Source organism: Heloderma suspectum, chromosome 1, assembly GCF_057233095.1.
Source record: "Heloderma suspectum isolate Gila_16-S chromosome 1, 16-S_ref, whole genome shotgun sequence".
Taxonomy (NCBI): domain Eukaryota; kingdom Metazoa; phylum Chordata; class Lepidosauria; order Squamata; family Helodermatidae; genus Heloderma; species Heloderma suspectum.
Window position 1 is genome coordinate 324,535,237 of NC_139458.1, and position 25,303 is coordinate 324,560,539.

Consider the following 25,303-nt stretch of genomic DNA (forward strand, 5'->3'; position numbering starts at 1 on the left):
GGTCCTTAGACTCGGTTTTCTACAAATTCCTACAGACTAAGATGCAAGTAAGTTATGGCTAAGCAAAAGTATAATGATAGGGCTGGTTGGGCAAAAACATCATGGGCTTGATCTTAAGAACTGTGAGTAGAGGCCTAATCGTGGAACAGTGAATTCCTGCCTTCTTCCCACTTCAGTGCTGTGGTGAGGGAGGCTAGCAGATCCTTGGGAAGGGTGCGTGATATGAGAGTGGATCCATGGAAGTCAGTGACACCCATTTGGGTTAAACCCACTATTCATAACTGATGTGTGGGAGAATGTTGTCCTACAAATGTGCCTAAAGGGAGCTTCATGCATCCTATCTTATGACATCTCTTCGCCTAGAACAACTCCCACAAACTGCTATAGAAGTAATGCAGTCATCAACTGATACAGTGATAATAGTTCACTTAATTTAAATTAGTTTTTAAAAGAAGGTAATTCTCCCACCCCAAGATGTCACTTTCTAAACTGGCTGCCCTTCTCTGATCTTTTGGTCCTTGGTTGCATGGATTTTTGCACTTTAAAAACAACAACAAACCTTTATGAGTTTTTTTCAGTTGGATTTTCCATTATGTTGTATGTTTTATAATTAATCTTTTAATACTTCTATTTTAATATTTTTGGTGTATTATGGCCTAGATTCCACTGTTCTCTAAACCCTCCCCACTATTCCTACATACCTACCATATTGTCACTTGTAGTTATCTGGACTATAGAATTGCCAGCTGTACTTCTGAATATCTGGGGGTCACAAGCCGTATTCAACATTGTACATCTGGGAACACTAAACACATGAGAGCAAGTGTGCCAGCCCTGCACCCTTCTTTGTTGCTTTCATCATCCTGTACTTGTGGAGGGTGGCTTTCTGAAGAGGAAAGACTCCTGTATTCATGGAAGCTCTCCATGCAATCTAGAATGCTGCATTCTGAATAATTTCTGAATTCTCCTCAGTAAGTCGCCCTCCACAAGTACAGGGTGATGAAAGTGACGAAGAAAGGGGCAGGGCTTCCTTTCCTCATGTGTTTAGTTTTCCCAGATGTAGCGCACCTAAATAGGGCTAAGCTGTATTAGTATAATGGCCTCAGCAATCCTGGATTGCACTGAATACTTGATTTGGTAGAAAAGAGATCTTGATGGAGATCTGTGAGACCATTCTGTTTCAAAGCAATCAGCGTTAAATTAGTTATGGTAAATTTGTCCCATTAATTTCAGTGGTGTGTAGGCTACAACTCTATACATACCTACCTGAAAGTAACCCTTGAACTCAAAAGGACATACTTCTGAATAAATAAGTGTAGCATCACACTATTGAGCATGATTAATTTGTATCAGAACCATCAGCTCCCAGCAGTGTTAAAAGCAATAAATGATCATTCATGTTGTTTGCACTACACTGAATATCTACATTTGGAAACTTTCCATCTGCATATTGAATGAGCTGGCTTGTTGGTATTTAGATATGATTGACGTAATTTGACAAACACAGCTTATTAGTTTGCTTTGTAATCACATAAAATGCTGACAATGATTATCCCAACTGACTGAAGACATCCGCATGGCAGAGTAAATAAACGTAGTAGGAAGGCTTTTCTTTCCAAACGATTGCTCCAAGTCCCTAATGAGCATGTTAAGTTATTTCAGAAGCTCTTCACTATTCTGCAATCTTTAATGAACGCTGCCGTTATAATTCCTCATTCCCTCTGCAGTAAAGGAAATGGATAAATCCCAAACTCTTCTCAATGCTGTAGCTGAAAACTATTTAATTAAGAAAAGTGTTAATTTCTAGGGCATTTTTGCTTTGCAATTTTAATCTCATTAAGGGTGGTATAGTGGACAGAATACTGGGTTTGGAAACTAGTGACCCTGGGATGAAATATTACTCATCCTTATTACCACTGGGAAGGCTTGGACAAGACATTGTCTCTCAGCCCGACGTGACTCGTTATTGAATATTCAATAATAAATTAAGAAACAAATGTAAAAACACACTCTGCATAGAGGAACGTATTCTTATAACAGAAATAATTACAACTGCATTTATACTTGCAGCAACTTCATAAGGTAGAACATTATGCAGATATTCAGTGAACATGTGGTGGTTGTAGGGAATCAGGACCATGGCCACTGTACCAGCTCTCAAACTCTACATGTTCATGCAATGGTCTGAATGGAGCCTACGCACATGCATGTAAGCTCTGTTCACGACTTTCGATGAGTTGGGAGTGTAGATGGTGAAATCTCAATACCCTTCTTTCATGTATCCACTGAACATCTCTGCTCCAGCCAAAGGTATGTAGAACATCTCTGCTCCAGCCAAAGGTTTGTAGTAAACTTCATAGTTTGAAGTGGATAGGACCTGCTTTTTCTTGTCAAAGGCAAAAACTTCATTTCCCCACACTAGTCCTTTCCCATGAAGGAAACTTTGCATCATAGCAAAACTATTTCCAATGACAGAATGTGGAAATCCTTCAAGCTCTATAGTAAAGCGCTTTTTATTTTAAATGGAAGCCTCCCAAGACTAGGAGAGCCTGATGAAAAAAATGAGCAACACTAAATAATAAAAACAAATTACTGTGGAATCATATACATATCTACTCAAAAGTAAGTCTCCTTGAGTTCAATGGGGCTTACTCCTAGGTAAGTGGCTGGGGCATGCTGGGAGCTGTAGGCCTTTTTTCTGGGTAAATTTGCATAGGATTGCACCTTTAGACTATTAATTAGCTTCTAGAAGTGTAGATTTCTCATTGTCCAATAGGCCAGAATTTAAAGCAATGCTCTTGATATGAGGAACTGGTTTTCACAAAGAGCCTTTCCGTCTGGCTGTGCCTAATGGCTATTCAAATTGGTTGCTATTTAATTCAAAATATTGGGTAATAACTGAAGAAAATGACATATGCTTTTCCTAAAGAAGGGAATTATTAGCCTTCGGGTGCCTAATTACAATAATGTTTGCTATCATATACCCAAACTACTTCAAACTCCCAGGGATTTGGTAGCATGTAACAATGAAGCAAGGTTACTCCAGCGTCCAATTAAGTTTATCTTGGAGGATTAATAAGCCATGTCTCATCAGCCCTGTTACACCCAGAAGTGTTAATCTCCAGCTCATCATTGTAATCTTAAAACAAAATTCTGCAGATCAAGAGTTGCTGAGTGTTAGAGTTAATTGCCCCATTATAGCGATGCTGTCTTCAGCTTCATGTCCAATAATAGACCATTGTATTCCCCAGGCTACATTGCGTGCACCAGCAAAAGAAGAGGCAACAGTCAGAACGCTAGCTGTTTACAACAATATACCAGTTATCAGTGCTACTCAATACTCTTCTTCCTGTTTCTTACAGTCCCACCACCAAAGTGAGGAGAGTACTGCTTCCCCATCCCCTTTTTTTTGCCTTGCTAATTTTAAAGACGACCGGGGATGAGGAAATGGACTGGTACATATGTCATTACTGGAGGTTTGGACTGGAAAGATGTTTAAATTCTTTTAACTGCTCTGATGCAACAGCATATTAGAGTAGCATCATTTAAATAGTCTACACTTTGGAAGCAAAGCAGTAGGACCAAATATCACTTCAGGAAAGCAAAGCTGTCTGTTTGTTTTATACCCACAGCATGGATACTTTCATTCATACGCTATTAAATTTTCAGGGTATTCTTGAGTTTAGCTGGAAAAAATGAGATAAAATATAATCACATTCACTCTCCAGCCTTTACTTTGAAATTGCACAGGCCATTATATGGCTCCAAAGCACTTCATATGTAAAACAGCCAATTTTCACAGATTTCTACTCCATATACTGTCCAGGATCTGAACGAACAAGCTTGTGTGCTCCAGTTTTTCTTTCCACTGGCAGCACCTCATGCCTCATGGAATATCACTCTTTCAGGAGCAGCTTTTCAGGGTCCATGAGAGACTGTTGTTGGAATGGGGATACTGTGTAAAGCTCTTGTATGTATTTCTTACATGGCACGCAGCCCTTTGGATTATGGCTGTAGATATTTAACCTACTTTATACCTAGATCTTGGTAATATCTTATGAAAGGTTTAGGCTGCAGTCCTACTCTGCACAATTAGCTGTCATCTTATTCATCCAACGACATATATAACCTTTGTTATTATGTATCAGCCTTATACCTGGCTCTTTCTCCAAGGAGCTTAGAGCAGTTTACATCTGGTTCCCAAATGATCTCTCACTGAGCTAGCATATATGGCAAGATCTGCCAAGGTTTAGCAGCAGTGCTGTGTTATGTCCCTTCACAGCATTTTCTAGATATTCTTTAGGTGTTATAAACATCCAGCATCTAAAGGTATAGAAAATATTGTCCCCCTGCTTTGCCATATATGTATGTATGTATGTATATGTGTGTGTGTGTGTGTGTGTGTGTGTGTGTATATATATATATATATATATATATAGCTATAAATATATATAGCTTACTAGTTCAAAATGTAAAATGCAAAATGTAAAACAAAATGTTTTAGAGTCCATGCTGTCCTTATGCCTCAAAATTGCACAACGTTTCTGGTAACTCTTTGGTGCTAATTACCATTAAGGTAAAATGAAGTTTTAATTCAACGTACTTTTAGAGGAAGTTTGGAGATTTCAAATCCACACCTTAAACCTTATGCCCTTTGGAATGTGATGCCTTTCCTCTTTCACCCAACTGTTTTCTCAAAAGAAGATACTGCTGATATCAGTACTGAGCCCATTTTGCTTCAGTAAAAGAAGGAAGTTTGATGCCTGGACATGTGTAGCCTTGTGGAAAAGGGTCTTATTTCACTCACAGACAAGCATCGCAGTACATCTGGCAGCATTTCCCAGGGGACAACCTAACTTAAAAAAAAATCAATATTGACTCTTGACACATTTTCATTTACATCAGCGCATGACTTTCAGTCTGGGCACAAATCAATACCCAGCTTTTAACACTGCTCAACTAGTTTGTTCTATGTAAAAGAAGACTGATTTGGCTTGAGTGGCTTGTTTTTTTCCAGGGGGATACAGGCAGGTTACCCACCATTAGCACATACTAATCCTTAAGAAGGAAGTTTGCTTTGCCATTTGTTCCATGAATGTTCAGAAGGATTTGAACCATTACATCAATCACATGACATTTACTTGGCTGCCATTAACAGACAATTGACTTTCCACTGAGGGATAGAATATAATAGTATAGTAGAATAGTATAGTAGGGTTGGAAGGGGCCTACAAGGCCATCGAGTCCAACCCCCTGCTCAATGCAGGAATCCAAGTCAGAGCATCCCTGACAAATGGCTGTCCAGCCTCGTCTTAAAGGCCTCCAGTGTGGGAGAGCCCACCACCTCCCCAGGTAATTGGTTCCATTGCCGTATTGCTCTGACACTCAGGAAGTTTTTCCTGATGTTCAGCCGGAATCTGGCTTCCTGTAACTTGAGCCCATTATTCCGTGTCCTGCACTCTGGGATGATCAAGAAGAGATCCTGGCCTTCTTCTCTGTGACAACCTTTCAAGTACTTGAAGAGTGCTATCATATCTCCCCTCAGTCTTCTCTTCTCAAGGCTAAACATGCCCAGTTCTTTCAGTCTCTCTTCATAGGGCTTTGTTTCCAGTCCCCTGATCATCTTTGTTGCCCTCCTTTGAACCCTCTCCAGCTTGTCTGCATCCTTCTTAAAGTGTGGTGCCCAGAACTGGACACAGTACTCCAGATGAGGCCTAACCAGTGCTGAGTAGAGGGGAACTAGTACTTCCCGGGATTTGGAAGCGATGCTTCTATTAATGCAGCCCAAAATAGCATTTGCCTTTTTTGCAGCCACATCACATTGTTGGCTCATATTCAGCTTGTGATCGACGACAATTCCAAGATCCTTCTCGCTCGTAGTGTGGTTGAGCCACGTATCCCCCATCTTGTAACTGTGCATTTGGTTTCTTTTTCCTAGGTGCAGAACTTGGCATTTGTCCCTATTAAATGCCATTCTGTTGTTTTCTGCCCAGCACTCCAGTCTATCCAGATCACTTTGAATTTTGTTTCTGTCTTCCAAAGTATTAGCTATCCCGCCCAATTTTGTGTCATCTGCAAATTTGATCAGCATTCCCTGCACTTCCTCCTCCAAGTCATTAATACAAATGTTGAAGAGCACTGGGCCCAGGACTGAGCCCTGCGGTACCCCACTTGTTACCTCTCCCCAGCTTGAGAAGGTCCCATTGATAAGCACTCTTTGAGTCCGATTCTGTAGCCAACTGTGGATCCACATGATCGTTGTTTCATCTAGCCCACTTCGAGCAAGTTTGCTCATCAGGATATCATGGGGCACTTTGTCGAAAGCTTTGCTGAAGTCGAGGTATATGATGTCTACAGCATTCCCACGGTCTACAAGGGAGGTGACTTGATCAAAAAATGAGATCAGATTTGTCTGGCAGGACTTGTTTTTGACAAATCCATGTTGGCTTCGAGTAATCACGGCATTGTTGTCAAGGTGCTTCCAGATGGATTGCTTTATGATCTGCTCCAGAATTTTCCCAGGGATTGATGTCAGACTGACTGGTCTGTAGTTCCCAGGTTCCTCCTTTTTACCCTTTTTGAAGATAGGGACAACGTTAGCCCTCCTCCAGTCATCTGGCACTTCCCCGGTCCTCCATGATTTCTCAAAGAGAATAGACAGAGGTTCTGAGAGTTCTTCTGCCAGTTCCTTTATTACTCTAGGATGCAGTTCATCTGGCCCTGGAGATTTGAACTCATTCAAAGTAATGAGGTGTTCCTTGACCATATGCCTGTCGATCTCAAGCTGCAATCCTGCCCCTTCAGCCTGTACTTCGCCTTTGCCAGGGGGGTCATAGACCCTCTTTTGGGAGAAGACTGAGCCAAAGTAGGAATGGCTCATACCATTGCTAAGCACTGGTTGGCAGTGAGAAAGAGCTTGGAAGTCTTGACTGTGTTGGCTTTGCCTGTGTGTCACCCCTGAAGTGGGCGTTGAACTCTTAGGTTAAAGATGCCAAGATAGTGATACATCAGATTCAAAGGTTTGCTTACAAGGATAACTTTATTGGGCAACTTACAGCACACAGGCTGGTTGTATCAGACAGCTTCTCTGAACCCAGAGCCATGGGGTACAATGGGTTTTATACCATACATGTCAGCAATGAGGCAGCACGACACTAGCAAGCACCCCTAGAGTTCATTCCCAGCATAGGCTAGAAGTGTTTGGTTTTCAAGCACAGCCACCTGTTGACAAACCTCACTTCCCAGGCAGAGTGCTTGATAACACTCTCACTCATAGAATCATAGAATCATAGAATAGTAGGGTTGGAAGGGGCCTACAAGGCCATCAAGTCCAACCCCCTGCTCAGTGCAGGAATCCAAGTCAGAGCATCCCTGACAAATGGCTGTCCAGCCTCGTCTTGAAGGCCTCCAGTGTGGGAGAGCCTACCACCTCCCCAGGTAATTGGTTCCATTGTCGTATTGGTCTGACACTCAGGAAGTTTTTCCTGATGTTCAGCTGGAATCTGGCTTCCTGTAACTTGAGCCCATTATTCCATGTCCTGCACTCTGGGATGATCAAGAAGAGATCCTGGCCTTCTTCTCTGTGACAACCTTTCAAGTACTTGAAGAGTGCTATCATATCTCCCCTCAGTCTTCTCTTCTCAAGGCTAAACATGCCCAGTTCTTTCAGTCTCTCTTCATAGGGCTTTGTTTCCAGTCCCCTGATCATCTTTGTTGCCCTCCTTTGAACCCTCTCCAGTTTGTCTGCATCCTTCTTAAAGTGTGGTGCCCACTCATTAGTATGGAATGTGCTAGGCCGCGCTATCGGCCCTTGGAATCATCCTCACATGCTCAGAGGCTTGCTAGCAAGGGAATTGCACCAATAATGAACTTAAGCAAGCATTATGGATCTCTAGGCCCCCTAACACTACAAATGACTTGGCTACAATCCTGGGGCCAGTACAGCCTGCAGTCGGCTGGTTGTGTGGAGCTGCTACCATGTGTAGAATGACTTGCATGCCATCACAAATGTTGGGGAAGTGTCACTTAAAATGTCATGCAAAAGGCTTTAACATCAATGGGAGGGAAACAGTTTAAGAAAAACACCCAGAAAAGGAAGAAAATAACTTGCTTTTCCTTCCTCCCTTGTGCCCTGCTGGTAAAAGTCCGCAAGATTCTTTGGAGGCTCTGATATTGGAGAACCCCGCCCCAACCAGTAGGTTTTCTGTGCCCAAATACTGTATGAAATGCAGTGTGTACAATTTAGCAGACAAAATTATTCTGCTTGGTAGATTTATGAATTAAACGGTATACAGTACATTCTTTAATTTCATGCAAATAATAACTACATCTCCAGTTACAGTTCTTTCTACTGCTTTAATGTGTTGTAAGCCACTTCGTAAATCATTGGATTGAAAGGCAGAGTATAAATATTTCCAATCAATCAGAAATACAGATCCCAGTAGTGGGTTAACTGGATACCCATCAAATGAAATGCCACTATATCCATCTCACATCTATTACTCAATTGAAAGTGTCAAGAAATTCAACTTGTGCCTTTCTTGTCTGAAAATGCAAGTGAGAGGTCAAGCTTCAATTCATTCTCCGTCATACAATGAGTTTAGTTTTAATGTGCAAAGTTCCTTTAGAGTGTGTAGCGTTAAGGCTGCAAACAGTGACTGTCTTGAGGTTCCAGATTAATCCCTAACATTATTCCAAGGCAAAACAAATGTCAGGCTAAAATAGTAATGCTAACCAAAATACTTAATCCATTTGCATAATATAAATTGTACTACAAAAAGCACTTAAAGAGACTGCATATTTCACAACTGAGCATTTTTGTAATACAATTAGTATTGAATACAAAAAGTCAGTAATTGTAAAGGCAAATAGATGAAGATAGTGGATCATTTGTTTCGAACATAACAGACTCAATAAATATCTTCTCATGCAAGGCATCTCTTGGATGTGGTGATGTGCATGGGAATGTTCACTCTGAAAAGGCAATGCGCTTGATTCAAAAGGAAGCAAAGAAAGACTGACTAGTGGAATGGGATGCTGCATAGCCGCCACCCTTTAAAGCTGAATTCTCAGGATAGGATCAGAGCACAGAAATATCACTCAGGATCTTATAGTGCAATAATAAGGGTATTAATACATTTCAGGTATTATGTGATGAATTAAGTGTCTCACTTGTAGGCAAGGTGAGAACATACAAGATGTTTACACATTTGGAGCAGCACATACTACAACCAGGATAACATGGCAATGTGAATTTACCCAGTGGTCAGATCCACAGTTCACATATACTCTGATGAGTCCCCAAAGTTTCCACATGGGTGGGCTTTCCCACTTACTTCACCACTGTACATGTACAGTGACTTAGAATTTAATAGCTCTTTCATGTACCACAACCATATGCCTACATCAGAGCTCCTGCATCTCTAAGGAATCCCCAGAGTCAGGCCATTTATATCCAAGCACTGAATCCCTTTCAAAGAATGAGCAGACAATAGAAAAACATTGGTTTAGATCCAGAATTTGCCTCCCACAGATGGAAGGGCTCCCTCTGTCCACAGGAGGGCTTTTTTTATTTTCCAGCTAGGAGAAGAGACAATTTCCAGAAACTCCTATCCTGCAGCCCCCTGGGGCCCCTGGAAACCTGCTTTGGGGGATTGGAGGACCCTCTGGAAGGTGGTACTGGGAGGAGGTGGTACTGGGAGCTTCAGGAAAAGGAGGAAATTGGCAAAATCACCACTCCCTCCTTTCCACCAGCAGAAGTGTTCTGAGTGGAATTCTGTTCAGAAGTTCCTACCACTGGTGGAAGAAAACACTGCATCCAGTCCACTGAATCTACCAACTAGACATCTTTTGCAGTCACAAATGCCTATCTGCATCAAGCATACTAATTAATCTCTTAGTATGTGGTATCACTTCAAGACTGTAACCAAATTATACTACCTGCCCAGAAATGCAACTTTTAAATATGTGAAGATCTTGCTAAGCATACAAATTTCCTGCTAAAAGTTACCTGTCCCAACAGATTGTAAACACTATCTCATCACATAGTTCTGTGGAAGAAAAACCATAGTGCATGCTGCAGTACATTACGTGGTATGCTGCTTAAAACTGACGGTCAGCATTCAAATGTAGCCAATTATTGTTGCATTTTGCTTAGTGTTGTATCAAAAGAATGGCAGACTCTATGTGACAATTCAGGGAAATGTCATCACACAGCTTGTAAGAAACAATATCGCACAGTGATAATAGAGTTGGAATATATACATACATATGAATTGAAATTGTGACTACACATGTATTCTTCTTTGTTGATCTGCTACATCTCTGAGTTTCAGAGAGGGGCTCCTTTTCTGGGTTCAGAAGCAGAGCTGTAAGAAATTCACAGCCTTGCACATTTAACCACAGATAGTGGTTAAATCTAGTAAGTTCTATCATACCTGTTCTATATCAATCAAAGGCCATATTTAGGACAAGTGCAAAAGCAAAGCTTCACAGCTGCACAGTATATTCTTTTAGACAATATTCTTTGATGTATGAAAAGGATCCAGTATCTTGGGCTAACTTCAGGCTATTGTTCCAACAAAAATGATCTACCCACTTGTTCTTTGTTTCTCATTCTGTGAAGCCAATGCTGCTGCCTATACTTCAATTCAGACACAGGGAGAGCTTTTAAGAGCCTCTCAGTATTCCAAATTCCAGATCAGGCATCCACAAACAAGTTTCCATGTCTGTGTAGCAGAGGCCTTAGCACAGTTCAGGAGACAGTCTTTCAAGCAGCTGCCAGGAAATGGAGATTTCAAATGCCTGTCATCTATCAGGAGGGAACAAATTAAGGAGGTTGCTACCATCCCCACATCAAATGATGCTTATATTTTGACAGAAGAAATTGTCTGCAATGTATGTTGTACTTACCTGCTTAGAAGAAATGATTCTCATGACCCAGGTTGGCCTAAAGAAGTGGGGGCCTTTTGCACATGTCTGTGTGTGATAAATGGATTGGAAATTATTCCCAATCAAGTACACAAAGGTCGGATACATGAGATTGCAGCTACCCCTCTCTTAAAATACATCACCTATGCTTGCTGGTCTAGAATAGTGTACAAGGGACAAAATAAAGAAGACAAGAAATGTGTGATTGTATTGGCATCTTTTTTCTTTTTTAATGCAGCTATGGAGGCTCTTCTCTCAGTACTGCTGCCTTCAGAGGGATGTCTGGTGGGGATGTGAGAGAGGATCTTCCCAATGGATGTTCCCAGGCTCTGGAACTCTGCTGAGGGAGGGTAAGCTGACCCATTCTCTGTTGTCCTCCCATTGGCAGGCAAATATATTTTTGCTGAGACAGGCCTTTGGCATATAAGCTGGTCTGTTGCTGAAAGGGTTTTTGATTGGTTGGTGCTGTTTATTTTATTGTTGTGTTTTTCATGTATTTGTTTTTATAATGTTTGAATTCAGAATTTATTTTGAATCTGGATTTTATTGTTAGCCAGCTTGAGTGCCATTTTTTGGCAGAAAGGCCAGATATAAATTAACTCAATCAATTTTTCATGCCATGGAAAGTATCAGCTTTTTGGGGGTGGGGATGTCAGGAAAATAATGTGTGTGTGTGGGGGAAGTTCATCCCAGGGTATATTAAATGCCCCTCCCCCACTGACTTAGCCCAAAAGCCAGCCTAATCACATTTCCCAAAAGGGGCTCAGGTTTGTAGTGTGGTAGACTTCCAATTAAAATGAGTCCCTATGCCCCCATTATAGTCCTCCCTTTATACTTTTTCTCTTTGAGCATAATGCAGGGGTGGGGAATCTGTGGTCCTTCAGATGTTGTTGGATTGTAACTCCCATAATCCCTGACCATTGTCCATGAAGACTGGAGCTGATGGGAGTTGGAGTTCATGAATGTCTGGAGGACTTCATGTTCCCACCTCTGACTAATGCACAATGGTATCATTAAAACACTGTCTTGATCAGGGAGCATAACAGGACAAATGGGAAGCTACTGGTCTCTATAGTATGTTGGGTCTAAGTTGCATAGGACTTGATAGGTTTAAACAATCAACCTTAAAAAAAGAAGAAGGGAAGAACAGCAACAAGAAAGAACAAGGAAGACCCATATAACATACTCCAAGTGGCTTATCTTTATTAAGAGTCTTGTGTTGAGAGTACTTTTGCTTTTGCTACCCATCCTAAGCCTTTGGGATGAGGTGGACTATAGATAAACTAATCAATCCACAGTAGTGAGGAATGTAGTTGGTTATCAAACAGCAATCCTACTTAAAGCATTTTTAGAAGTGCAGAAAAAACTCTCTTACAAACAGTCTCTCTGAAAGAGTGTGAATTAATGCCAAGGAAATTGCTAAATGATATATGCTTCCCCAAAGATGTGTTCCAATTGGAAATCCATACAGTTGTTAATGTTGCCAGAAGGAGTAGCAATTCCTCTTCATGTTGTCCACACTATCCTGAAAGAACAGGCAGTAGCTAATATTTAAAAACAAACTGTGGTTATTAACCTGGAACTTGACCAAGGACATGTTTGTGCTGTATGTGATTCTTGGACTTTGGTGAAGAAGACAGTGACCTGGTTTGCATGTAATGACCAAACATGGGTTAATTAACAAACAACCCATGGCTGTTTGGGGCTGTGCAGGACCAAGTGAGCGAATGCACTGCCTCCCACCAGCTGACTGCTTCTGCTTTGCATCTGCTTTAGAAAACAACCCAGGATTCCAGGCTTGTTTGGTGTAATGTGGGGACCCAGAACTCTGGGTTGTCATTGTAGAGTGGGGCGGGGGGACCCAGAGTTTTAGCCCAACAACAAACCATAGGTTAACATTTTGGATTGTTTTCCCCTCAACAACCCAGATTCCAGGTTTGGAAGTCACACCAAACAACTTAAGAACAGGGTTGCGGAATCCAGGTTCTTCCAGCTTAGTTACTGCAAGGCCCCAATCAAGTTATCTTCTCTCAGCCTCAGTTCCTATCCCCAAAAACGGGAATATTATAGCAACCTATCTTACAGGGATATTGAGAAGCTGGATGATGTAAGGATGGTGCAGTGATTTGCACATAGGTACTAGTTACAGAAATAAATGTCCAGTAGTAATGTCTCCTGCTTTCTTATGTTAATTTGGAATAAGGCTTTAGGAGCTATATTAAGATGTTTACATGCTAGATGGGGGATTTCTTCCCAACGGAAAGATTAGCTTAGAAGAGTGATATTCATCAGGACTGCAGAAGGGAGAAAAGTGTTAAACTCCCCTCCCCTGCTCTGAATAATTATCAGAACCCCACAATGGCTATTTGCATTTTTTAAAAAGGTGCATTAAATGCAAGGATGCATTTACCAACAGGTCTAGTTTGGCACTGAGTGAAGCCCTTTACAGACAATCAGTGTAGAATTAATGGGTGAACGCACACGCGAGGCAGAGGGATCGTGGCTACGGTCCCTGCCCCAAGTTTCACACATTTATTAGACTATATACACATGACTGTGAAACCTGCAAAAAGATGTCACAGCTGGCTTTTCATTTACAGCATGAAGCAAGCTTCACAACTGGTTTTACAAGCTTACATACTATTAAGCCAGATGCTGTATTAGTGAGTTGCTTCCAGTGCCCACAGTCTTTCCACCAGCCTCATACATTGGGCATGCTGACTTTTTATTTTTTAATGCAAAACTGCTCTGGGAATTGAGAAGGAAGTATGTTGGAGATGTGGCAAGCGCTGGCCAATTGATGCCCACTACAAAAGGCTTTTCTCTTGTTTAACCTGAACCATGCGGAAAACCTGCACAATTGCTTATTTTTGAACTCACCCAGGACAGAAAAAAGGTGTGTGTGTGTTGACAGAAGTGATGAAGCAATCAGACTACCTCTCTGCCCCCCTGAAATTTATATGCTTCCATTGCCCTTGCAGAAAAAGTCAACTTTGTGGTTTTTATGCTTCTATTTCCTAGACATTTTTAGTAATGCAGTATGCAGTAGCTCCTATGTACACGCAGAGTTTCCCCACCTAGATTGGTTTATTTGTTCATTTAAGCAGAGGAAATTTATCTGTGTTTATTCCTTAGAGCCAACATTCATTCTCCTTCAGCCCAACCTACCTAACAGGATAAAATGGGAGGAACATGTAATTCCAGCCTGAGCTCCTGGGAAGAAGAGTAGGTTTAAAATGTAATAATCTATGCATTTCCCTCTCTGAATCACTAATCTGTGCACATGTCTGGATCAAATGACTATTTTCTTTCCTTAAAACATATTTTTACCTAATATAAAAGTATAACATCATTTAGAGGTGTTCATGGGACTTTTGTACAAGACAGCTAAAAGTTTGCTACACTTTCAAAACAGTATCTTAATTAAACCCACTCCAGTGACATCACCAAGCTCTTATAAATTGACTTTTCTGCAGAAGAGCCCTGGAGCAGAATTCCTGTACTGGAAGAAGACACAGAATTCTGTCAAACCTTCACTGAAGATTCCACATTTGATACTGCACTTCAAGCCATTAATATTTTGTTTAAATAACTTCTTTGAAGTAAAACAATTCTTGAATTTAGACATCTTTAAAAAATAAATAAATAAAAATCAATGTTGTACATGCTGTCCACATTTTCTTTCCATTTTCCCAATCTTTCTCTTTTGCTGTACTTCCTGACATGACACATACCTTTCTAAATTGAAGAGCCAACAGTGAATAATATGAGTGTTCTCACCTCAGCCTTTCAAAAATGTCAGATGCTAGTAAGAAAGCTGACAAGAGGGTGTCCACACAAGCAAAGGGATAAATAACTGTGTTTTGATAACATGATATCGAACCCTTAGTGACCATTCACTTGTGCTTATACAGAGAACAAAAACTCTGAAACAATTCAGCAGGGGTGGGGAACCCTTTTCAGGCTGAAGGCCAAATTAGTTCACAGAAAGCATGTCAGGGGCTGCGCCGCAAAGTGCTGGCATGTAGCCCCAACCTGATTTCCCAGACCCCATTTACTCTCTCACACAGTCATGCACACACACAGACTCATATAAACATTTACTCATACATCCCCCATTACAGTCAGGCTTTTAAAAAGCCTCCCTTTTTAAAAGCCTGATTGCAGCAGGGAAGGGGTGAATTTTTTAGGGGGAGCACCACATTGGGGAAGTGAGGGTTAGCCCTTCTCTCCCCAGCAGTGCTCTCCAAATGCCCCCTCCTTGTGCTGCAATGAGGCTTTTAAAAGCCTCCATTCTCACCCATGGAAGCTTTTTTAAAGCACCACTTGGAGCATGGGAGGGTGGAGGGGAAATCCCTTATCTTCAACTTTCTCTGATTGGAGATAAGGGCAGGGGCTGGATGGGGTCCTTGTTTCCTATCTTTGATTTATGAGTAAAGTTAAGGAGATAACTTTGTTACCAAACCTTGCACATTTTTCAGATCCAGATACATGTAGCCAGGGGTAGCACCATGTTTGAGGGCCCTAGGCAATGTATCGCCACTGGTGCCCCTCTGGTACCCCACCAAATGGGTGAGGTCTTATTACAAACTGACCTAGTGTTCACCAACACCACAGCCAGGCCAGGAGCACAGTAGCCAGTTCACCAGAAGCCTTCAATTTTTTTGAAGATCATCAGATAGCAACTATTTCCGAGAACAATTAAGTGATGATAATGGGAACTGAAAGAACACAGGATGTGGGTCATGCAATTGTGTGGGCTAGCACTGTCTCTTGCCACGTCTGGTGGCCATGCTTCACCACCATCTGGAGTGCATGAGAAGGGGCTCTGTAGACATGCTGCTGTATGTGCTTAGGGATTCTCCATGTGAGGATGGATTAGACCAAGACCCGCACTGTGTGGTGGATCTCCCTCACCAAATGTGCTGATGATGGTGGGAAACCTCCAGGTACAGCGGGAGGGAATTCATGAAGCTGGCCTACACTGCCCCATGAATTCCCTCATACATTCTTTGCATGCATGTCTGTGTGTGTAAGTCATCTGAACAGTCCCAATAAAAACTACTCATTCCCTAGAGCAGGAACATCATGAAAGCTGTAAAGAAACTATCCAGCAAGCGGGGGCAGGGGGAATCTTTCACACCCTCTCTTCCCCTTTCTATGAGGCCACCAAAGTGTTTTTGCTCTGTCACCTACTTTGGTCTCTGTGACTCGTTGAACCAGAGCTCTAGCTTATCAGCAGGCTTTAAAGTGATTTGTAAACCTTATATCCAGGTGCGTCCTTTGCTCCCAGTCTGTCCTTATGCTTCCCTTCTAAGTGGCCCCTGTAGCAAGCCACAAGGACAAGCGCTGGCTCCTCGACTTACCTGGGTTACTACATGACTTACTACATGAACAAATGAACAAAGCAGGCTTACAGTTGCCTTCAGTTATGGTATCTGTATTTGTATTTCAGGAATTTATTTTCTATGGAACCTAATTTTTGTTTGGGAAAGAGGGGAAGTGGGATACAGAATATGAACCACCTCAGACATTACAGATGTATGGCAGGCTATATACCTGTTCTACCAGGGCTGAGTTAATGAAGCCTGCCATTTATTAAATCCTGTTTCAAGGTCCTGTTGCCCCAGTAAATATGGATTCTCTGTTTGAGGGATTCGATACTGACTTTTGTTGAGTTTGTTGAGTTGAAATCAATGAAATTTCTTCATCACCTTACTCTGTGTGGCGGCTAGGTTCCACCAGATGTGCCACATGAGAAATCTATAACGTTTGAAGGGGAGATACACGGCACTAAAACACAGTGGAATATGCTATGGAGCTACAGCCAAACATGGCTTCCCTTCTGGTTTGTCTGCGATGGAATCTGGTTGCTAAATAAAGTGGGAAGATGTAAATATTTTCATGTAAATATGGTTAAGACTAAGGCATGAAGAAAATGCTAGGACTGTTTTCCTGCAACAACTGCAAGCACCTATGTTAGTTATTTGACCAGTGGGATAAAGCTAATTGCGAGTGGACAGAGGGAGAAATGACGAGATGACACCAATCAATTTGGGATAAACAGGGCCACATTTATTGATAGATTACAATCTGCGAAGAAAGCACTGGCGGGCACACCACCAACAAGACCAACATGACAGGTGTAGAGTGAGGCATTCGTTGTCTGTGGCGAGGCATCCACCCTCGCCCACCAATCGGACATACCCAGTTCTGGGCTGGGAGACCTTCCCCTGTCACCCCCCCTCGAGCCACAGAACCCGAGTGGGTGAGGAGGGTTGGCCTCAAAAGTAAGCCGTATCTCCCAACTGGGGCCACAAAACCCAGAGCCGGAAGCCTCGGGCCTTACCAGGCACCTGAAACGGTGCCTACGAATGCTCACCTGTCCACTACCCCAGCAGAGAGCCCACCCGGAGCCGCTGATGCAGCTATGTGACCAGAAGTTTGTACCGCTGAGGTGATAAATTAACGTATGCAGCTCTATATCGGAACTGTAGTGCGAAGTAGGCAAAAACCCCCAGAGCCTGACCAATGCGGCTAGGAGCCAAAATTCCTACTCGGCCCCCAATAGGGCGACCAGTAAAACCCACACTGCAGTAAGGGTGGGAGGGAGGGAGCTGGAATAGCCGGAATGAGAGGCGGCGGGGCAGCGTAGCCTAAATAGCGGCCAGCTAGAGCTGCCCCTTGGTGACGCCAGGGGCGAAGGCCAATGGCCTTCGCCCTTGTCCCGTCCTTCCCCCACCACATGCAACAGCCCCCCCCCCCATGGCCAGGCAAGCCGGGCACGGGGTGAGGGCACTTAGCAGATTCCAGGTTTTATTATTTAGAGGGTGATGGACAAATATTGCTTTAGGATACTGTTTGTTGCTCAGGGGAGTGTAGTAGAACTAATTTTAAAAAATGGAATGTTAAGGAAAACCCTGCCGTTATAATGAGATTATTTTGCTGACACAAGCAAGTTATTGTCTCTAACTCAGAAGACTACAGGACAAAATATCATACCATGTTGCTCACCTAAAGTAGAGATGTGTATCGACCACAAGATTTGACTCAAACCCCGATTCAGTGCTTTGGGAAATGGCCTGATTTTGTTGAGACCATGTGGAGGCTGTCTGCTTCAACTCGGGTACCAAATCCAAGTTAAGATTAAGAAAACTGAGGTTTTGTGCCTCCCATTGACTATCCTGGTGAATCATCATCATCTTCATCATCATCTATAATGTTGTTCTGTTTGTTAGTTGGGTTAAACATGCAGGCATAGTAGCTCCTTAGAAGGGGATTATGCCTTCCAAATTTCAGAAAAAGAGATGCAGTGGTTTTTGTGCTATGCACTTCTATATTTTGATTTTTTTTAAGGGAACTGCCAATAACCTTTTTTTATTTCTTGGCAGAATTGGATAAAATTTGCAGGGACAGTTGCCCCTTCTGAGGGTATCAAGCCTGCCAAATTTCAGATGAATAGATTCGAGGACACTTGCATAAAAACACCTCATCCTCCTATGTTCCTTGTGGACTTTCTTTTGAAAATGATAAACAGCAGAGAGGTGGTCCTAAGTAAGAAAACTGGAAGGTTTTAGAAGGCAAGGTGCTGTGGATCACATGAAATGGGAGTCTTCATTTTGGAGGGGGTGATTTGCATCCCTTCCCTTTCCCCTGTGGATTGTTGGACAATTTGTATGAAGAAGGCACAAATTCAGCCCGTATTGAATCCCTGTTCCCTGATCTGCCTTTCAAGCAACCAGGAACATCTCTGTCTTGTCTGGATTAAGCTTCAATTTGTTCATCCTCATCCAGGCTGTTACCAACATCAGATACCGATTTAGAACTAGAGCAGCTTCCTTGGATCTCAATGGAAAGGAGAGATAGAGCTGGGTGTCATCAGCATATTGGTAGCACTGAACCCCAAAACTCTGGACAAACTCTCCTTGTGGTTTCATGTATATGTTAAATAAGCATGCTTAGCTAAACATTTGCTTAATGAGTCTTGGGATTTGAACATGAGGTACGAGCTGCAAGAAGATAGATTGGGATCATCTGGCTTAGATGACATAGCATATAGCCAAAGAAGCTCTGCATTTGACATAGGCAGGAAAAAAATGAGATGGGGGGGGGATGCAGAGGGAGAAAAACAGCATAAGATCATTTTATACACAAGTCATAGTGCCTGGAACAAGATGACAAAGTTGGTTTAAAAAATAAAAGAGTTACAGGGTGTTGTTATTTGAGGATTAGTTCAGGGAGGTTGTTCCATAGGAGACCACCTGGAAAAAGCACAACAATGGCCATGTAAGACAATGATAAATGGGCTTCTTCCCTAGGAATGGATTCTAGCCATGATTTACAATACTGAATAATAGAAGGCAGAGGAGAGTATATGATATAAATTATGGAAAGAGGTAAAAAATATTCAAGTGGAAAAAGTAAATAAAACATGTAGACTATAAGGAAGAAAGATAAATTATTTAAGAAGAACAGAGAAGAGAGAAAACACTTATTTTCTGAGATAGTACTTGGTTGTGGCAAAGAATACAGTGAAGACTATTCTACATAACGTAGCAGACAAGAAGACTGAAAGTAGAAGAAGGATAATGAAAGGTGGAAGAGAGGAGGAAGTAAAATACATCCAACTGAGCTGGTCAAGTGAGAGTTTGATAAATTATTTTGAACTAGTTTGAGAAGCTTGAATGAAAAATTCAGCAGCTAAAGCGACTTTGCCAGTACATATGGAAAGCTAGGTGCTTAAGCAAAACTAGATCAGTTTGGAAAAGATAGAGCGATCCCTGTAATTTCAGCAGATGTTATATATTAATTAATCTGTAATCCTACTATAAAATACCTTTTTATGATGTCTCATATTACTATACAATTGTAGTCATAAGTTGGCCTAGGGCCATTTTTAAATAAATTCTAGAGCTCATTCTGCTTTTAAGTAACTAGCTTCATGGACTTTATCTTTTTCCAATTTTACATCATAATTAGTATTTTGCATTTCTCTTCATGATTTAAGATGCTAAATAATGTATAGGTTCAACAGAGTTCTATGATGAAGGACATATATTTGACTGAAAATGTGACCTGACCCCAAGGCACTTTCCAGCACTTCATCATATAGTACAGGAAAGGTTGGGTAGGTTACAGTGATACATGAGCTTTCATGTTCTGAACTTAGCAGCCCAGTTGAGTTTATTCTGTAATTTTCATTAGGAGGAAGATATCTTTCAATAGTTAGCAAAACAGGTGGGCTATAATCTAAAAATTGTATGGACAAAAAATAACGGAATCGCGCACGCGTGCACACACACACACACACAGAGTATTCTAATTAGCAGACCTTTATTAAGGTTGTCTTTGTGTTTTAGGAGTCTGTAGAGTTGTGTGTAGTGCCTGATTAATTAGCCCCAATGTTTTGACTGAGCCAGGATTTTAATCAGTTAATCAATTTTAGTAATCCATTAATCTTGCAGTCCTGATTTACATCTATCCAGATTTCAGCTATGCAGGTTCTTGCTGCCACCACCACTAAGTACTGTATATGGTTATATCTGTGCACATCTTTAGCTCTAAAGTGGAGCTGAAAAGAAAGGTATAATGTAGCACAGGAGAACGTCATGCCAACATCATACTTTGGTTGATACAGCCAGTGCTGCCACTATCAGAGTTGTGCATGGTGCAGTATGGGCTGGTATCAGACTGAATGTGTGACTTGAAAGGACTGGCTATGCAGCCACTCCTTCCCCATTTAAGCCCCATGCATTATGCTTTTAGAAAAAGAGCCAGAACTAGTACACAAAGTACTCATAATTCTGAAGAAAAGAATACACACATTTTGTTGAGATTAGGATACAGCAGCACCTAGAGCCCAATTCATTCTTCTCTAGACAAGGCCAGAAACAAACATAAACACTTTTATTTGCTCTGACTCATTTTAGCCTCGTAAACTGCATCACAATACTCTTCACAAATGTCTTCAACTACTCCAGAATTGTTCCCAAAATATAGCACTCCTTTCTTTCTGAAGATGAACTTATCACTGCACACTTTTTTCATAATGGCCTAGGAAGAAAAAGACCAGAATTTTGCTTATGTGGAGCATAGGTTGAGTCTATGGGGAGTCTGTGATTAGAAACTATAGGACAGGGACACATAGCCTTTTGGTATTTCAGCTTTTCAACCAAGCTTTTCGGCTTGGATTCTGACTTGCTCTTCTGGGAAAGGAAGGGTTCTGTCCACAAACAGAATTCAGTACTGTAGAAGCTCCCACTGGTAGAAGGGTGAGAGAAGGAAATTTATGTTCATTCCCCCTTCCCCTTTTAGTCCCAGTTCCACTTACCATGCTATTCCAGAGCAGATTTTTGAGGCTACAGGGTGCTGCAGGGGAAAAGGAGATTGGTGAAAATCACTCCCCGACTTTCTGTCAGCCAGAGTAATTCATGAGCAGAGTTCTGCTCAAGAGAAGTTAGTATCAAAGCCCAAGTATCTGGTTACATATGGCTCTAATATTGGAAACCTGCCCTGTTGCACTATAATGTAGTTCAATAAGAGTATTCGATTTTTTTCTTTCACTTTTTAGTGTATTAGACCTTGCTCCTACCATGACTTGTAAGTCATTCCATTGAAGCCAATAGTTAAATAGCGCTCATCTTTAAACATTATTTATGAGACTCTGATGCATGTATCAGGGAAGGCACTGCATGTTCAAATGGAATTGTGTGCACAGATTATTTAAACAGCCATTTTTTATTGATAAAGATTTTTGTAATCTCTTAAAATTAAAAAATAAAAGCAAATACACCATATAGATGTTAACAAAAATAATAATTGGAAACTATACATAAAATAAGCAGCACACAAAATCTAAAAATAAACCAATAAGCACGTTATGGACCAAAGATGAATAATACATGAGATGGTGAACACTTTGGTGAGTGCAAGTTAGGATACAGAGCTGAGAGGCTGAAATTACACAACATGTAATTAGATTCGAGAAAAGCATCCTGCAGATCAGAGGTGTCCTTCCGTCTGCAGTAGGCTTCTGATCCAGTGCAGCCTTCCCTCTGTCTGAACAGGGGGAGAAGGCAATCTTCACCAATTCCTACCTCCTGCTGCAGTCTCCTGAAAACATTCTCCAGAGGGTAGGGGGGCCCTTTGGAACAGTGCAGAGGGTGGTGTTAGGGGCTGCAGAGGGAGGAGAGAATTGGCAAAAATCACTTTTCCCACCCTTTCCCCTAGCACGGGTATTAAGGGAACAGAATTCTGCTCAGGTTTGCCAGCAGAATAAAACTCTGGATCCATCTCAGGCCATGACACTAGTCTAACAAGTTTTCGGCCATGCTCCATGGAGTGCAGAGGCTAATGTCTGTCCCTGGACTCCTAGCCAACTGTAAACCAGAGCCAGGGATACAATGAACAAAACTGTAGAATTTTTCTACACTGCAGCACCAGACAATCAACATGAAAGGAATATATTAATGTCAGTGGTTATTTTGTACCACTCCATCAATAATGCGTATTATGCACCAAAACATTTTTATAACCATTTCAAAAGCACGTACTGTATATACTTAAGAAAAAAGGCAGATACACAATTTAAAAAATACATATATATTCAATTACATTCACATTTAAACTTTCATAAGTATTTCAAAAACTGAATACTTTGCCTTAGAAGCGTTATTTCCTAATAAGATAGTGCCTGTTAAAATTGTGATTCCTGGATTGTCCCTAGACTTTCAAAACAGCACAGTAGTTCAAATCAAGGCAATATTTCTGAAATATCAAAAGAAGACTATGCCTTTGTTTTACAACAGCAGCACATTTCATTTTTTTTAAAGAATGCTGCAAACAAAGCATATTTGCCTTTACATTTTCCATACGAATTCCTTCAATTTTTACACTTAATGAAGTATATTTACTTATTGATACTTCAGCACTTAAGATAAAAAATGTTTGCAACCAGCCCAGTAAAATGGCCCCAAAAAATAATCCTACAAAGTTTTAAGTAATCTATGTTACTCTCAGCTTTGCATTGTATCGCAGGGTATCACAAAAATACCCTGGATTTTAGGAAAGGTGATTTTAATAAACTCAGAACAACGATAAGCAAGGTCCCATGGCAAGCAACTCTAATGAGCAAAGGAGTCCAAGATGGGTGGGAGCTTTTAAAAAAGTAAATTCTCTAGGCACAATTACAAACAATTCCAACAAGAAAAAAAGGTGGAAGACAACAGAAGAAGCCAATGTGGCTTCACAAAAAGCTTAGAAATGACCTGAAAACAAAAAAGCACACATATAGGAAGTAGAAGGAAGGCCAAGCAACAAAGGAAGAGTACAGGCAGGTAGCACAGAATTGCAGGGATGGCATCAGGAAGGCTAAAGCTGAGAACGAGCTGAGGTTAGCGAGGGATGCTGAAAGCAACAAAAAAGCTTTCTTCTGCTACGTGCATAGTAAAAGACAGAGGAAAAAAATGGTGGTTCAGCTAAAATAAGGATGGCAAAACGATAACAGATGACAAAGAAAAGGCAGAAGTGCTCAATTCCTACTTTGGCTCAGTCTTCTCCAAAAAGAGGATCTATGACCCCCCTGGCAAAAGTGAAGTACAGGCTGAAGGGGCAGGACTGCAGCTTGAGATCGATAGGCATATGGTCAAGGAACACCTAATTACTTTGAATGAGTTCAAATCTCCAGGGCACCACACTTTAAGAAGGATGCAGACAAACTAGAGAGGGTTCAGAGGAGGGCAACCAAGATGATCAGGGAACTGGAAACAAAGCCCTATGAAGAGAGACTGAAAGAACTGGGCATGTTTAGCCTTGAGAAGAGAAGACTGAGGGGAGATATGATAGCGCTCTTCGAGTACTTGAAAGGTTGTCATAGAGAGGAAGGCCAAGATCTCTTCTCGATCATGCCAGAGTGCAGGAAACAGAATAATGGGCTCAAGTTACAGGAAGCCAGATTCCAGCTGAACATCAGGAGAAACTTCTTGACTGTTACAGCAATACGACAATAGAACCGATTACCTGGGGAGGTGGTGGGCCCTCCCACACTGGAGGCATTCAAGATAAGGCTGGACAGCCACCTGTCAGGGATGCTCTGACCTGGATTCCTGCATTGAGCAGGGGGTTGGACTCAGTGGTCTTGTAGGCCCCTTCCAACCCTACTATTCTGTGATTTGTCCTTTATGACTAAGAGACGCCAGACAATTTGCTTTGTGAAATTGCTTAACACTTCAAAATTCTAACTTATGATTTCTTAAACACAAAAACGCACAGACACTCTCAGATGTACTTTCTTATTTTCTGATTACTGTACTGCATGAAGTTGTTATCTGGTATGCTGTGACTGAATAAAGGTTTTTTTAAAATTTGTTTTATTGTTCATAGTATTGGTTTAATATTAGTTTATGCTTTTTATGCTCTGCTGGCTGCTCTGAGGTCCCTTTTTAGGACTGAAGATGTGACATATAAATTCTCTCTCTCTCTCTCTCTCACACACACACACACACACAACTATCCTAGCCCAGCAGTCTCATACTGTGCCCAATTTAATTACTGCATGCACCAGTCCACTTTGTGCAGGAAAATCTGCCTCCACACACACACACCCCCTGCCCCACATTTGCTCTCAAGGGTCTTTCAACCCTCCAGAGCAGATTTGGGCATGGGTGGGGGACTGCAGGGGAGGGGGACTTTGACTCACCAGCGACATCTGTTGAAGGTCAGCCTTGGATACAACCCAATGGCTATATTGTAAGCTTAGTCTGCTTAGTCTTAAATGCAACAAAAGGAAAATACATAATATCACAATGTATACCTTGCTATTTTGAAGTCTTATTTTGTAGAGATGAGCCACCGGATACTATAACAATGACCAAAGAAGCTGGATGTCATCATAGTTAACTTTCTCACACACACATATCAGAAAATTATTTTTTTCAAATACATGTATCATTTCCATATAATAAAGTATCCTAATAGTGAAAAAAAATCTATGTGTAACTCAGAATTATTTCTCCCAAGTCCTAAATTGTACCTTTGAAACATAGTCCCTATTACAAGTTCACTCCTCTTCTAAGCAGTGATTATCATTAAAGCAAACAGATGTAGTAGCAAACTATTTTGTTGCTAGCAAGCTTGTTAATTGTTTGAAAGGTTAGGCACAGTTTATTCATTCATAAATGCCAGTAGTCCCAAAAGTTACTGTTTAACATACTGAACAGGTTCCAGATCATTGTGCATAAGGGAATTAAAGTTTTCCCCCCACCAAAGTGGCAGATCTAATTATAATGAGGCTTAGAGAAATTCACTTAAGTGAGAAATTAAACTAAAAAAAATGTTTTATTATTTCCCTGAAGAAGAGCTTTTGCTCAAAACATGT

At 41.3% G+C, this 25,303-nt stretch overlaps 1 long non-coding RNA gene across 1 annotated transcript in view; it reads left to right on the plus strand.

Moving 5' to 3' along the window:
* The window catches only part of LOC146359435 (uncharacterized), a 109,789-nt gene extending 95,198 nt beyond the window's left edge, over positions 1 to 14,591 (plus strand). The window contains exons 2-3 of the long non-coding RNA XR_014786656.1: positions 11,168 to 11,279; positions 14,406 to 14,591. This is a non-coding gene — a long non-coding RNA (uncharacterized LOC146359435). The remainder of the gene's footprint in view (positions 1 to 11,167; positions 11,280 to 14,405) is intronic.
* The last annotated feature ends 10,712 nt before the right edge of the window (positions 14,592 to 25,303 follow it).